Consider the following 14,839-nt stretch of genomic DNA (forward strand, 5'->3'; position numbering starts at 1 on the left):
ACTCATGACCCAGACCGGACTCTCCCAGACTGGATGGAGAAAGCAGACGTTGGCGGCGAGCAGAGATGAGGGAGGTGAGGCAGGGGCGGACGAAACACGATAAACACCACGACGCAAAATATGCAATGATAACGTTTGTTGAGTCTGTGCTGATGGTCGCTTTGGAGGCCGTTGCTGGTCTTCAGTAAATATCCTGTTGAATGTAAATGTTGAATTACATTACTGTTGCAGAGCAACCGCTGTTCCTCTTTGATTATGTAGTTTTAAAAAGTATGTTTGATTTCTCCTTTATTTTAGAGACTTCTGCTTTTTAACGGTCGCATTCTTGCAGAACGTGCAGCAGATCAGCCAATCAGATCAGGCGGCAACTGTTCGCCCTTTGCGTTGCTCTGTTTGGCTAATTTTGTAAACTCTCATATGAAAATGCCGACTTTAGATTTTTACTAAAGCTGACACACACTGCCCATTCAGCTTCGTATGACTCACCTGTGTTGGTGCCCTTGTAACCGTCATTACAGTAGCTGCTGCCTGAACTGTGGCCGTTTCAGCAACAGGTGTATTGGTATCAGGGAGGCTGTGTCTCAGGGGGGTTGGTGGTTCGATCCCTGGCCTCAGCACTCTACATGTAGAAGTATCCTTGGCCTTGCCACCATCGTTTGAATGTGTGTGAATCGGTGAATGTAATAACGTCCACTGGCAGTTAAGTCATGTTCCACATATGTGCTTGTCTGCTGAAGGAAAAGCACCTTTTTGACATGTTGCTGTCTGAAAATGGACAATCCAATGATCACACCCACTTCACTCAATGATTGATGAGGTGTGTGAAGGTGAGACGGCTTGCAGAGCTAGAACTTCATTCTCCAGCTCAACTTCTTCACACAACTGCTTCTGGCGCTTTTGGACAAAATTTGTCTAAGTGCAACAGCATGCATGCCTTGAAGGAGAGATTGTCCAAAAGCATGTGTTGTCTTATCCCCATATGTACAATTCCTTGCGTCACGTGGCGTCAGACATGTCACACTAACTAGTTTGCTTCAAGCGTATCCTGGCATTAAGAACATGTAGGATGGTGAGGTGGATCAGTGTGTATACTCATGCCTTAACGATAGTTTGCTTGCCGAGCCCAATCACATTTCTATTTCCTGCAGCACTACTGTACTGTGCCGATGGCTGCTTCTGTTATTTTGTCCACCCCTGTTCATGTGATGATGACACAGTAAATGTGTGTGTGGGTGCTGGTTCATTCCAACTCATTGTGAAATCTCTGAGTCCTCCTGCCCAACAGTGTTTCCATGGTAAGACATCGCCAGAAAAATAGTTCCACTTTATGTCAACAGCAGCGAGCAGTGATGGTAAATTCATAGTTTAGAGGACAGAGGTGGAAATGTTGCTTTGAGGAGACGGAAAGGCAACACAACAGTGGCACGTGGTTTCTGTGTTATCCCAGAGGAAATACGTAAATGTTATATGTGTGGGACATGATGTGTGATGCTACAGCTGGACAGACAAAGTCCTGGGCTATAGTCAGAATTAGGGATTTATTAAGCTATACATTGGTGTCCATCTTTCACACCAAATGCTGCACAAGGAACAGTATTGAGCCACAAATCTGGATTGGATCTCTGTTGTTATCTGACTAACAACATTACGTTAACACCACGTCTGGGAAAACCCTTTGAGCATTGTCAGATCTTGTTAAATGAGGGAAAACGGCCGTTTAAAGGAGTGACACAGCCCACTCTTGACTCTTTCCATTGGCAAGGACCCTGGAGTGAGGTCAGCAGTTGGACCCCTCTCACCTGCTGACTCACCTTCCAGGGGTGAAGACGTGGGAGAAATAGCTGCTTTCTCAACACAGACACGTGAGAGTGCCTAAATGAGTCAGTGCTAATGTGGCAGAGTAGACTGTTGCAGCTTCCATCATTCAGCGGCTGCACGGGAGCGCAGAGCTGAAGTCAGTAATTATTATATGCCATCTTAGATTTTACCTGGGTTGAATTGACTGTTTGCTTATCCAGTTATAACTTAGCAACCGTAAGTAGGCAAGACTGTCAAACAGTAAGAGCAATACTCCACCTCTGAAGAGTTGGAGGTCTTTTTTTAAAACCAAAAGCACAAGAGTGTTGCTTCAAAGCTGAGAGTTAACAGAACGTTAGCTTAATCTGCCAGAGACATTCAGTCATTTCATGATATCCGGCTCCGTGTTATAACTATAATATAAAAAACGTTATTTGTATTGCACTTTTTAAAGGCAGAGTTAAAGTGATTTACAAGATAAAACCAGTCATAATCAAACATAAAACAAGATACAACACAAAGCAAGAATGATGAAGGAAAAACTAAGCAGAATTTAATTAACTGCGACCGATGAAAGACAGTGTTGAGATGTAGGAAGTAACAAAGAATTTTATCAGGAAGTGGTGGATCCAAACTGGACCTTCAACACAAATGAACACTGGCTTACAGAGGTACAGCACAAAGCTCTGGACCCTGTGTAGGCTTTCTCTATGGCCCGCTCCCTGCATCCACCGCTATTCATTCTGCTGTCTCTGAGGGGCTCTGAATGCTCAGTTCCCCTGAGTCTCATGCCCCCGCTGGCTCACACTTGTTGAATATCCAAAATGAAGAGATGCTGTGATGGCTTGTGTTTGCTGTATGTGCAAGCAAAGTACGTTTTGCTGAAGTAACTCAGCAACCATAACAACTGGAATTTACTGTTTCAAAGAGTCATGCTCTGCGGTACCGGACTGAGACGCCCACAGGCTCACCCAACCACTGCCCAGCGAAAGATCAAATGTCCTCAACATCCAGAAATAATACAACAGCAGTAATACAGGCAGAAGGCAGGGTCTCTGCAGACAGAGACGCCGACAGACGGCTAACCAGCCATAAGTAATGACTTTGTAGGAAAAGTAATTATATGGCATGTTACGAAGGAAAATCCTGCTCTGCCCTTGAAAGAATCAGTGCTTCTATATAAAGAACAGTTGTATTCTTGTCCTTTTTAAATACCATCATAAGATTTTAATGTTCACATAAGCCAGACATGTTTTTATGTGTTTAGCAGCTGCTTTAGTTGTTCTGAAGTATTTTATTGCCTTTAGTTGAAAATTTTGTTTTAAAGAATGGCAAAAAAAAATGTGTAAAATACCATTCGATTGCCTGCTGTTCAGATTAGTTTTCTGTAACTGTGGTCATTTAGGGGCCGCCACCATGTTGCTGTTCATAGGCAGCCGTGCTCTTCATCATATTTAAAAAAACAAAAACACATTAATAGAGCTTAATTCATACATTCACACATGCATGTATGTTGTATCTTTGGCACAAAAAAACCACAATACCTTACATCACATACAATACTTATGTTCAAATAAATGTACAACACAGTCTCATTTTAAAGAAGTACAACCAGTATGTCTTCAGAGTACAGTTGTACATTATGTATGCATGTGCATGTAACCCGTAGCAATGACTGTGCGAGGGTTTGATTCCCACATGGATACTAAAGATAGACCCCTGTGCATTCATTCTGATATTATGTGTAATGGGTTCTCCTTGACTCATATGTAGACTCAATCTCCCACAATCCTCCCACAATGAGCACTTTGCTGAGGCAGCACTTCTCAAAGTCTTACTTTCTCTTTTTCTCCTCATGCACAGAGAGTCTGTGCAGCTGCAAGTCAGTGACGTAAACAAGTAAGATAACAGTCTAAGAACATTTATTTTCATTTTCATTACCTCCCGATAGGTGGCTTTATACTGATCAACTGTGTGTACATTTATTTATTGTGGGCTGCAGCTATATACTGGACACTGTAACAAGGTACAGGTCCATGGCTTTCTCTGTGGCCTCTGTGCATTAACTCTGTGTATTAACTAGCATTCAGTAACTTCTTTATGTAATGTAGATATATTTAGTAACGATAGCAGATTGTAGATCTATGGGTGGCAATGTTAGCCTGCCTCGGTTGGTTCCCCTCATTGATCCATGCTGAGCTATCTAACATTCATGACCCTCAGAGGATTCATCCTACTGACTTGCTAATTTAGCATGTAGCTCCACCTTTAATCTGTCCAAAGATGACAAAACACCTGAAAACTATTGTTTTGTCCGTTTTAGCATGCTAACATGCTAAGCAAAAATGATGAGCTTGGCAAACATTATGCATCAGCATGTTAACATTGTTGTTGTAGCATGTTAGCATTTAGCTCAAGGCCGCACTGTGCTTGAGTACAGCCTCAAAAAAAGTTCTTCTGATAGCGTTAACATTCAAATAATATGATTGTAGTCTTGTTTTTGTAGGTGTCATTCGAGGGGGCCACTGTTGACATGACACACTGGTAAAGCCTTTTAGCTGGATGGTGTTTTACCAGAAATTGGCACACACAGTCTGCAGTGCTGCAGAGCTGTCATATCCTGTTCATCAGCAAATATACAGTATATATACTTAACCAGGCAAAGAACAGTTGCATCCGGTGCAAGGGTCTGTGTGTTCCCTATTTCTGTCACTACCAGTCTGACTACACATAACATGCATCAGACATATGCACTTGCCTGTGTTTCTATATGAGGGTTTTTTGTGCATGTGTGTGCTGTGAAAAGCATGGGAACTGCAGAGGAGGATGTGTATTTATGAAGCTGGCTCTGAGTTCCCATGATTTTCCCCAGATAGGAGGCTGCGCTGGACATTATTCCCAGAGACGGGCTGATTTATACTGTGAATATAGACAACAGAACAGTGGCCAAGTCCAGGATTCACACTTTTTGGCGGTGTGGGTGATTTCAGGTTGGTTGCCTCTCAGTAGCGCTAAAACTCGTCCTGAAACATGGCACACTGTATCGGATTGAGTGTTTCTGAGGTTTCATCTGACTGTAAAAGCAGGATGGTACATTCACAGGATTATACAGTAATGTTGTTTTCACTTTGTCTGTCTCATTACCGCTATGTCAGCATGTGTAATGCTCCGCAAGATGACAAATCTCTAAATGTCACACACGATGCTGGTCAGGCTGAGATGTTTCAAGAGCTCTGATTTACTCAAACCTAGATGAAGAAAATGACATAAAGTGAAAACTTTTCTGTTCGCGTTCAAGTGAATTTAAGGAAATTAAAGCCCTCAATGACCTGAACTCACCTGTATAGCTGGACCCGGTGTAGCCACAATCAGACTTAAAGACATACATACTTATTTCCGTTTTTGATTTCAGGGCTCTGCTGAGTGAGCTTCACTTTTGCCATCCCGTGTGGCTTTGGCACTGCTGCTGCACTGTGCCCCCACACGAGGATCATTTTTGTTTTATTCACGCTTTGTAGGATTTCACTAGAAGCAGTTTAGAGGCAAAGTATGTCCGTCTCAAACAAAGAGCTCGGGTGTGCGGCAACATGGCGGAACAGTTAAACGTTTTGGGAAATGTTCTTGTCTGCTTTTCTTCTGAGAGTGTGAGGCTGGAGTCAGGAAGTGGTTAGCTTAGCTTAGCATCAAGACTTACGGCTAGCGGGGCTTTGTCCAAAGTGTGAAAAATATGCTTACACGCCCACAAATATGTTGTCCTCGATGGTTTAATAAGAACATCAAAACCGTGGTTTCAGTGTGAAGTCTGTGTGCAGCATCCTGAAGTCTCGCTGCCAAAATCAAAACTGAAAGCTATGCTGTATTTGCGTCTTTGCTAAATAGCGGCTAGTGTAGCCACAGATGACAGTGGCGGAATAAAATAAATGCTAAATTGTTGTGCGTAACAATAGCGCAAGTACATAAGTAAGAAAAAAGTAGTAAAGTCAGGGATCTCAGTTACGTAGCAGTAGCTACTGCATGTCATGTTAGCCAACGTTAGCTATGTAAGCTAACATTACATGACAAAACAAACCAAAGTACTGCTGTAGCAGCAAACCCTTGAGTTACTGACTAGAACAAGAGTGTGTTTTACTGTTTGTGAAGTCAACAGTCTGTGAAAGAAATAATGTGTTTTCTTTCAAAAGGTCACAGGATCTCACTTTAACGCGCAAACAGGTCATTACCAATCTCTTGATTTCGCTTTCGCAAGACAGCAAACCACCATTTCCCCCAAAATGATGAACTACTCCTTGAAGCGAGATATTTAGCGTGATTTCTTCAGTAAAGTGCAGTACGGATGTGAGATCAGGAGCTCTTCCCTGGATGCTGGGAAGGGTTACTGGTACCTCTGGGAATTCTGGGAAAAGCTGTTTATTTCTGAATTCAGCAGCCGATTGTGCCGTTTCTCATGACACACACAGTGAGGTCAGTTCATGGGTCGACTTCTCAGGCTTTCTCTTACACATCCACCCACCACACACACACACACACACACACACACACACACACACACACACACACACACACACACACACACACACATGCACATCCCAGATCTGCTTAAGGGAAAATAGTGTGAGCTGCTTGAAGCTGAAAGAGGAAGAGCAACTGCAGCTTAAGTAGGAGATTCTTGTGTATTTTCTGTGTGTGTGTGTGTGTGTGTGTGTGTGTTTGTGCTTGCCTCAGAAAGTTGGCCACTCATTAGTAGAGAGCTCTTGGAGGAAGTGGTGGTTACCGATGACTCAGCCAAGCCATGCATTTCATTCTTTCTCTCTCTGGTCTCTCTCTCTCTCTGCGCTCTCCTCCCTCTGTCATCTGCTTTTCTTTCTACATACTATTCATTCCTCTTTTCTGTTCTGGCTCTTTACTTTCTGTCCTGTCATTCTCCCACTCTCTGAATCTCTGTCCCCCTTTTCTGTTCTCTCTCTTCCTGATTCATCTTGACCTCTGGAGGTGTCTCAGTGTGTGTGTGTCTGTGTGTGTGTGTGTGTGTGTGTGTGTGTCTTTGTGAGTAGGACACTCAGCAATGTGTGTGGGAAGATAACTGGCTTCCTTCAGAGTGATTAAAACATTCCTTCTCTCTTCTTTTTCCTCTCTCCTCTCTCCTCTCTCTTTCTCTGCCCTTCTCAGTTGTCAGTGAAGACTTTCTGATGAAGAGGAGGATGAAGGCTGACAAACTGGTGAGTGAAAGCAACTGGACATCAGATTTTTTTCAACACTGGCTGGTATTTATGAAGCTTAGAAGGAATGCAGGTCTAGGAAACCCTTCTCTTTCAGATTTTGATTTATGGGCTGGTCGAGGATAATTGTTCTGCCAGTCTAGATCAGCATTTCTGCTTGAAGACGGTTGATAAAACAAATCAAAATAAAGAAAATCCACTTTTTCGGTTGTGTTGTAAGACTGGAGAAAACAGAGGGCGAAAGAACAGGAAGGTTTGAAGAGATATACGGAAAATATTACAAATGTTTTCCGAGTTTTGGATTGGACTGAAAGCTATTTGATGTTACTTAGAGTGCAATTTCTGTCTCTTAAGTCTTCAAAAAGCAGTTGAAGAATCCCCCTTTTTGTAATTAGATCATAGTGATTTTTCAGTTTTCTTTCAATAAATAGCACAGCATGAAAAAGCGGCTTCTCGTCCGGCAGCAATGGGTTAAAAAAAATAAGAGATGTGACAGTGGATAATCAAAGGCGGCGGATAGCTCTGTGAAGACAAATGTGTGCAGTTTGCTGGCAGCCGGTCAGGTTGCGGCAAATATCGGCTATATTTGGCGCTTGGCTATATGCCCGCTTCTCCAACCTTAGTCATGTAATCATGGTGTGACGCATTGACCGCACCTGCGAGGGGCTGAAGTGAAAGTGCTCTGTATATCCTGGTGATATTAGAGCAGCTGTCTTCAGATGGAACAAGGTGATCAAAGGGCTCCAGTTCAGGAGCCCTTTGATCACCTTGATCAATCTGTGTACAGCAATGAGTCTGTTTCTGACGTTAGTGAGAGTTTCACAATCTGCACTGACGCACGTTATACAACATAAGCGAGCAGCATGTTATTTCAGCGCACATATGAGGAGATCAAAAACACACGTACTGTACTGCACATTCACATTTTGGCTTCCTCGAGTGAGCTAGCTATGAGTGACGGCTGTATTTCTGCACATTTTTCGCGCTCTTGTGTAGTTTTATCGGACATGCAGTGATGCGTAGGACTCTTTTTTTGTGTGTATTTTGTAAGTCATCACTTGGAAGATGAAGGTGTGTGTTGTTTGTTTACCTACATGGCAAATTACTTTACTGTATGTCCAGTAATAACTGCAAAGACAGAAGCCTTTGACATATGCAGACGCCACATATCACTTTGTCTTTTTATCTAGCCTAACTCAGAATATCTCACTGTATCAGCTCTACTTTGCATTGAGACATCATTCGGCACCCTCTGGCAGCCATATTGGAGGTCAGCTCTTCGGTGTGCAGTAGCTGAAAACATTTTGATAGCGCACAACTTGCTGTCTCAGCAAGCGACAGGCATGATAGCGATGTGGCCGATTGGGTAGCGATAATTTCACTGATGCATCTGTTTGCTTTTGTGGTTGACTAATTCTCAGCTAACTATTACCATTGTGAAACCATCACTTCCTTGGCTGTATGAAGAGAATTGGTAACCATGTTACAAGATGGCGCCCCAGTCATTTCAATGAAATTTGCGCACTAGACGCATAAACCCAAGAAGTTATTTTGACGTACATTAATAGCTTAAATGTTGACAACTCAAAGTGGAATTTCAGTGATGGCCTGCTGAATGCAGTGTGCGCTAACACTCTGTATGCTAACAGTTTGCAGCATCAATTTGCAGCAGAAATCAATTTATTTGGCAGTAGCTGCATAGTTTCAGACTTTATTGATCCCACACTGGGGAAATTAAGTTGTTACAGGCAGCAAGTAGTACAAAAAGCAAAAACGGTCATACAAAATGGTCAAGATAAGAAAAATTTACAGGACTATGGAAGAGAAAATCAACTGTGTATATGTACATTATGCACAGGTTATAAAAATACTAAATGCCATAAAAATTCTACTGCCCATAAAAAATACTATTGCCAATATTCTTATGAGAAAATACGTGATCAATCGAATGAAATGACAGAATAGCAGTGGTACAAAAATTAAAATGTCTTTCACTTGTGGACTTCGTCTGCCTCTGCTGCTGAAGTCGGCCGGTCAGTTTTCATAATCGATACGATTGATTTTCTTCTAAAAAAAAAAAAAAACAAAACTGACAAAAGTGAATTTAGTGATCAAATAGCGTACAAAACTTGTAAGCTTCCTGTTCTTGGCCCGACTGGTTGTGACGCCTCCAGCGCTTTGCATTGTTGGACATCGTAAGCTTGACAGACTGGTCTGATTTTTGACGAATCAGTGCAGCATCCGGCTATTTTTGGTGTACTGCAGATTTCTTATTACATGCTACATTTTGGCCAAATCAGTGCGCTGCTAGTATAGTAGGCAGTTTTCAATGCAGCCAAAATCTGTTCCTGGGTGATGGATCACTGCCCACTAACATGGAAGTTAGCCTTAGTGCTAACAGTTGTAACTTACAATAGCTGCTTTGTTTTTTTTAGCTTACTGATTGCTTAGCATGCTAAACGTGTGTTGTGTGAAGGTTTCAGACAGAGCGCAAAGAAATTTTTTGTGCCGTCTGTGTTTGTTTGCCCCAAACACCTGACTGTGCAGACATTAGCTGGAAGCTAACGAGCAAACGCGTGTGTTTGTGTTCGGCTCAGCATTTGAATGTTCCCAAACGTCACTAGGAGCTCCAGTTCCTATTATTTTCCTCTTATTTCTGTATGTTTATGAAGTAGATTCATTAAGCCCTGGGATTCACACGAAATTCTGCCTAAATTTAACCACATTTTCGCTAAATTTCAAGCCGCCTGTTGACTGTGAGGGGACAGCAAAGGTATCCTACGTATAAAAAGAGAAGTGGAGATGCTTTGTACTAGATTTACTAGCTACTTTCTGACCTGCAAAAGCACAACCATCACTGGACTAGTTTCCACACAATGTCATAATCTAAAAATACTTTAACTGTGGATTTGCCACAGCGAACCTTCAGTGGGAGGGGTAGCACTGCATGAGAAGTAACGTTATCATCACACCTCTGAGATCTGGTTAAGAAAATCACCCTCTGCTCACTGATTTTGAGTCAACATTCATATTGTGAATCACAACCAGTCAGTTCACAATATTAATATTAAGAATGAACCATGTTTAGTAATAGTTAAGGCCCTGAATAAACCCCAAAACCGACATGAGCAGCCATGCAGACAGTGGCTGCACATGCCGGTCTGTACATACTGCACTGGTTTTCTTCATATATAGATGCAGATGTTAAGACGCCGCCCATGTTCTGCTCATGTCCAGAGCCTCGGGGACATGCAGATGACAAATTTGATGTCACTCAGATGCTTGTGGCTAAGATGATGTGGAGAGTATAATTTGGGCTCCCAGCTGCACAACAGAAGAAGTCACAAACGTGTCATTCTTGAGCGCAGATACAACAGGATTGTTCATTCAATCTGGACAGAAAGGGCTCAGAAGGGGCAGTGGTTGTGGCCTGTTGATGCCTTCCACATGAGGCAAACAGTAAAGACCATTCTTCAGCAAGCGTGTTGATTTGTTATCTCTCGAGAGCTGTCCATCCAGAAACACTCATCTTATTTGAATTTTAAATATAACCGCACCTGTACGTCTCATTTGACTTGTCTGCTATCAGATGCATTTTTCACAATACACTTTGACCTTGACTGCAGATTTGGTCAGCCGGACGCTCTTCTCGTGGTTTTTTGTTTCTGTAATATCTCTTTCACTCTCTTTTTCGCTCCCCGCTCTTTGTCCTCACTCTTTTCATTCAACACACTCTTCATAATGATCTATAAGTGGTATCAGTTTCCGTCGATTGTCAGAAAAAGGCTCACAAACACACACGTACACACTCACACCCACCTATGCCAGCCCTGTTCCGTCAAGGCTCCCCCCGTTTACGGTAAATGTGTGTTTTTGTCATCTGTGGGCCTGGATCAAGTGATGCAGTTAGTTTTGGTATCATGTCCGTGGCCGTGCGTCTCCACCACTGAGAGAGACCGAGAGCAATGCAGCGTGGGTAGGCGTGGGAGGGCTGCGACAGAGATGACTCAGCGCTCTGTTACCGGGTAGAGGAGCACCAGACGCTCTCCCACCCCCATACATTAAAAACTACAGTATCTGATGTAGCTGATCTGATGCTTCAGCTTTGGGTAAACACTTATCTGAACTGGTCATGAATAATATTTGCATTTCCCAGCAAGCATTTTCTGCTGGAGATGGATTAATAAACAGCAAAGAAACACATGGAAAACACTGTTGTGGTGGGGCTGATGTCAGAGGAGTCTAACCTGAATGAACAGTTTGCCGTTAGCTTTCGCCGTTAGCAACCAGCGTTAACACGCCTAGCCACTTCTAAAGCTAGCGTGTGCTACATTTAGCCATCCGCTGAAAATCAAACCAAAAACCTCAAAGCAGCACTGAGCAGATACTGTACTGGTCTGCAGGATCACAGCCTCTGAACGCGTGAGCCAGCCAAGAGGTGTCAGTGATTCAGCTGAGATCTAATAAATATTTAACTATCCCAACCGTCTCCCAGAAATCCTGTTTACATACAAACGTGTCTGTATGTGTATACACCAGCTAGCCACACCAGCCATGTTAATTAAGAACATGCTTCATTTAGCTTTTGATAAATTATCCAACGACAGCATTATTCAGCTTTTCTGTGGGTATGTTTAGGCACGGGCAAAAGATTGCAGTTTGGTTTAATAAAGTGAAAGTCAGTCTGCTTTTTCCTGACTAACCGCTGCTTTAAACCTGCTGTGAAACCTCAGATTGCTGTGCTTTTTCTCTTTAATTGGAGTGTAATTACCACCGCTGCACGCGGCGGAAGTGTCAGTCATGTCACCCTCGTGCTCGAGGCATTCATATGTGTACTTTACGCAAATAAGCCATCATCAAAACATTGCTATACAGCGCCAGCGGTGGCTTAAGTTTAATGGTGTCCCTGTTGAATGTGTGTGCACATACTGTAGATAAATGTGGAGATATTCAGATATCTTTAAGCTGATTTTTTAAAATATCTAACAGCAGAAAATATTATTTTATTATTATATTATTATTGTTATATATATAATTTTTATTTAAACCACTAAAATAATAGGAATCTGGCTCATGGAGGCTTGATGTAATTATAATTTTTGGCTGTGGGCCACATGGTTGATAAACTCCATGAGGACTCCTGGGAGTCCCCTGACATGACTTTGAATACCACCGTTAAAAAAAAAAAAAAAAAAAAACAGGTGGGGGAGTGTACCAGAAGTAAAGGACACCTGTATCTGTCCGGGCTTATATGAACTATTAACAGGCTGTTAAGGTTGATGCTGAAAGGTGGATTATATAGTACTACATAGTCCCAACAGTCCCTCAGTGGTCTTATTAAGCTAAAGTTTGCGTTTGAGTCGGCTGATATTCTACAAGCAGGAAATGCTAATCAGTGTAGCTTAAACTGCACTAATGGCAAATATTAAAGCTTCTTGTTGATTCAAGCTGACTGAACAGATGAATCAAATGAAAGTGATCAACCCTCAAATTCAGCAGCGCTCAGCAGAAACATGAAATGAACTAATTTTCCACCTCCAGATGGACGCAGCAGTGTTTACAACATGTAGAGATGCTTTTCTTTTTCCACTGGGCTGCCAGGAACGTACTTTTGTATTTGGAGGTTTGGGGATTGGGCAGATGAGAGCAGCGACTCAAGAAGTGAGAACTCGCTATGTGTCATCCAGAGGACTGAAGCAGAACCGAGAGATTAGAAAATGACTTAGCAGCACAACTCCCTCGAGGTTCACGAGCAATGATCAGCCCTGTTCCTTCAGGCTGAGGATAAACTGTACATTTTTACATTTTTATGACCATATTCCACCTGAAATAGAACAAATGAACGCGTACACAAATGACGGCTCACTTATTTGCTTTAAAATGAATTCGTCTTGTGGTGATATTCTCTTAATGCGCACTAAGGTAGACCAATATTGAAAAATTCTGTTTCCTCCCTTTAATCAAAAACACACTTACAGACCAATCTCACCACAAAATCCATTTAGTGGCTGTTCTGCAGTGTGAGAATACAGAAAACACACTCTTTAACTCCCTAACAGCTACTCAATGGACCTTGTGTAGAGATACTTTCATCAGCAGCTGTTTCCAAGGTCGAGAATGAGCTTTTTTTGCATTAAAACCAAACATATTTTTATTGGAAGAAATTGTAAATACAACCCTGATTCCACAGATGTTGGGCCGAAAACAGAATCATTTGCGAACAAACAAATGGTTTTATGCAGTTGAGCTCATGCGTTAATCTCCTTTATCCAATCATGTGTTCACCTCAACCTCACTCCATCCTCGCTTGTGAGCCACTGAGCCTTTCACACCCAATCATGATACTCTCACCTGTCACCAATGAACCTGTTTACCTGTGAAAAGGTCCAAACAGGTGTTTTTGGAGCCTTCCACATCTTTCCCAGTCTTTAGCTGCTCCTGTCCCAACATGTTTGAAACATGCATCAAATTCAGAATAAGCAGACATTTACAAAAAACAGTGAAGCTGATGAGGTGAAACATTAAACATACTGGCTTTTTGAATGTCATCACATTCTCCTTTAGTTATGTTTTACCGTGTCCTCACTTCGTTGGGGTCCTCTCTCCTACATTGACTTACACTCCTGTTGTAAATTAACTTCCAGTTGCCTCACTGTTGTAGAAAGTAGCGGTCCTCTGCTTCAGTGTGTGCTGCTTAAAGGACCAGTTTAAGGGTGTGAACACCTCTGAAAAGGCTCATAGCTGCAGTACAAACAGTCAGATTAAAGAGCAATTTAGACTCAAGGAGCCACCTGAAGCATATTTCTGTCCTGTCAGTGCTTTACGGTAAATGAACCCCGAAAACAAGCCACAATAAAAACGAAGGCGAAAACAGCAAAAGCCAGAACGTGCAGAGCGGGGCCTGAATTGCTTTTGTTTGCGTGTGTGTGTGTGTGTGAGCTTGGTACTGCTTTGAATCAAACTGGTTTTGGTTTGTCAGAGTGTGAAGACATTGTCCTGAAAAAGCCTCCTCGCTGTAGAAATTCATGAGTCAGTGAAGTTTCTCCACCAGGGGCTCCAGTCACATGCGGTGGTTGGAAATATGTTGTTTTTCTGCATTTTAATTCAATTTAAATCGAGTTAAGATAGAAAATAATGTCACATAATTGGAAATGAGCTCCTCTAATGATCTCAGATATAGAACAGAAAACAATAAAGTGTGTGTCTCTGTGTGTGTGTGTGTGTGTGTGTGTGTGTGTGTGTGTGTGTGTGTGTGTGTGTGTGTGTGTGTGTGTGTGTGTGTGTGTGTGTGTGTGTTCTCATGAGTCAGATGTCAGGTTCCAGATCAATAAATGTCAAAGCTGAATATCCTGTCAAGGTGAAAACAGTAGTAGGTCACTAGTCCGTGGGCGTGTGTGGGTGTGTGTGCTCTGTTGCACCTTTACTCATCACCAATTACGCTTCGAGATACAGTAAATGACTAAGAACGCCACAAACATCACTCGGCTCATTACTCAGGGGTTGTAAGAGAAGTCACAAATGACGAAGACGTTTTCAGGAGCTCATATTCTACAGTTAGCGTTCTCGTTTGTTCTCTCTAACTCGTTTGACTCCCTTAGAAAAATGACTAACCTCGTTCTTCCTCTGACTGCGCTGCGTGAAATAAGGAGGTTACTGAGTTCAACTCGCTGCGTATTGTTTGAAATATGTGCACCGAAAGTGTTCAGTTACTTGAAACAAGAGTCCACCTTTGAGGAGACTGTCAGCCTCTAGTGGCCTCTGTGATGCATTCACTGTCCCAGAGTTAAAAGCTGTTTGTTTTTTCAGTGCTGTCATTCATTTAGATG

At 42.4% G+C, this 14,839-nt stretch overlaps 1 long non-coding RNA gene across 2 annotated transcripts in view; it reads left to right on the forward strand.

Annotated features, from left to right (window-relative positions):
* LOC139341708 (uncharacterized) overlaps window positions 1–14,839 on the forward strand; it is a 75,597-nt gene that overhangs the window by 13,410 nt on the left and 47,348 nt on the right. Inside the window, exon 2 of one of the 2 annotated variants that reach the window (XR_011603013.1) lies at window positions 6,964–7,013. This is a non-coding gene — a long non-coding RNA (uncharacterized lncRNA). Of the gene's footprint in view, window positions 1–6,529; window positions 7,014–14,839 lie in introns of those variants that run through there. The other variant, XR_011603012.1, reaches the window with a different exon arrangement.

This window comes from Chaetodon trifascialis, chromosome 13 (assembly GCF_039877785.1).
Source record: "Chaetodon trifascialis isolate fChaTrf1 chromosome 13, fChaTrf1.hap1, whole genome shotgun sequence".
In the NCBI taxonomy this organism is placed as follows: domain Eukaryota; kingdom Metazoa; phylum Chordata; class Actinopteri; order Chaetodontiformes; family Chaetodontidae; genus Chaetodon; species Chaetodon trifascialis.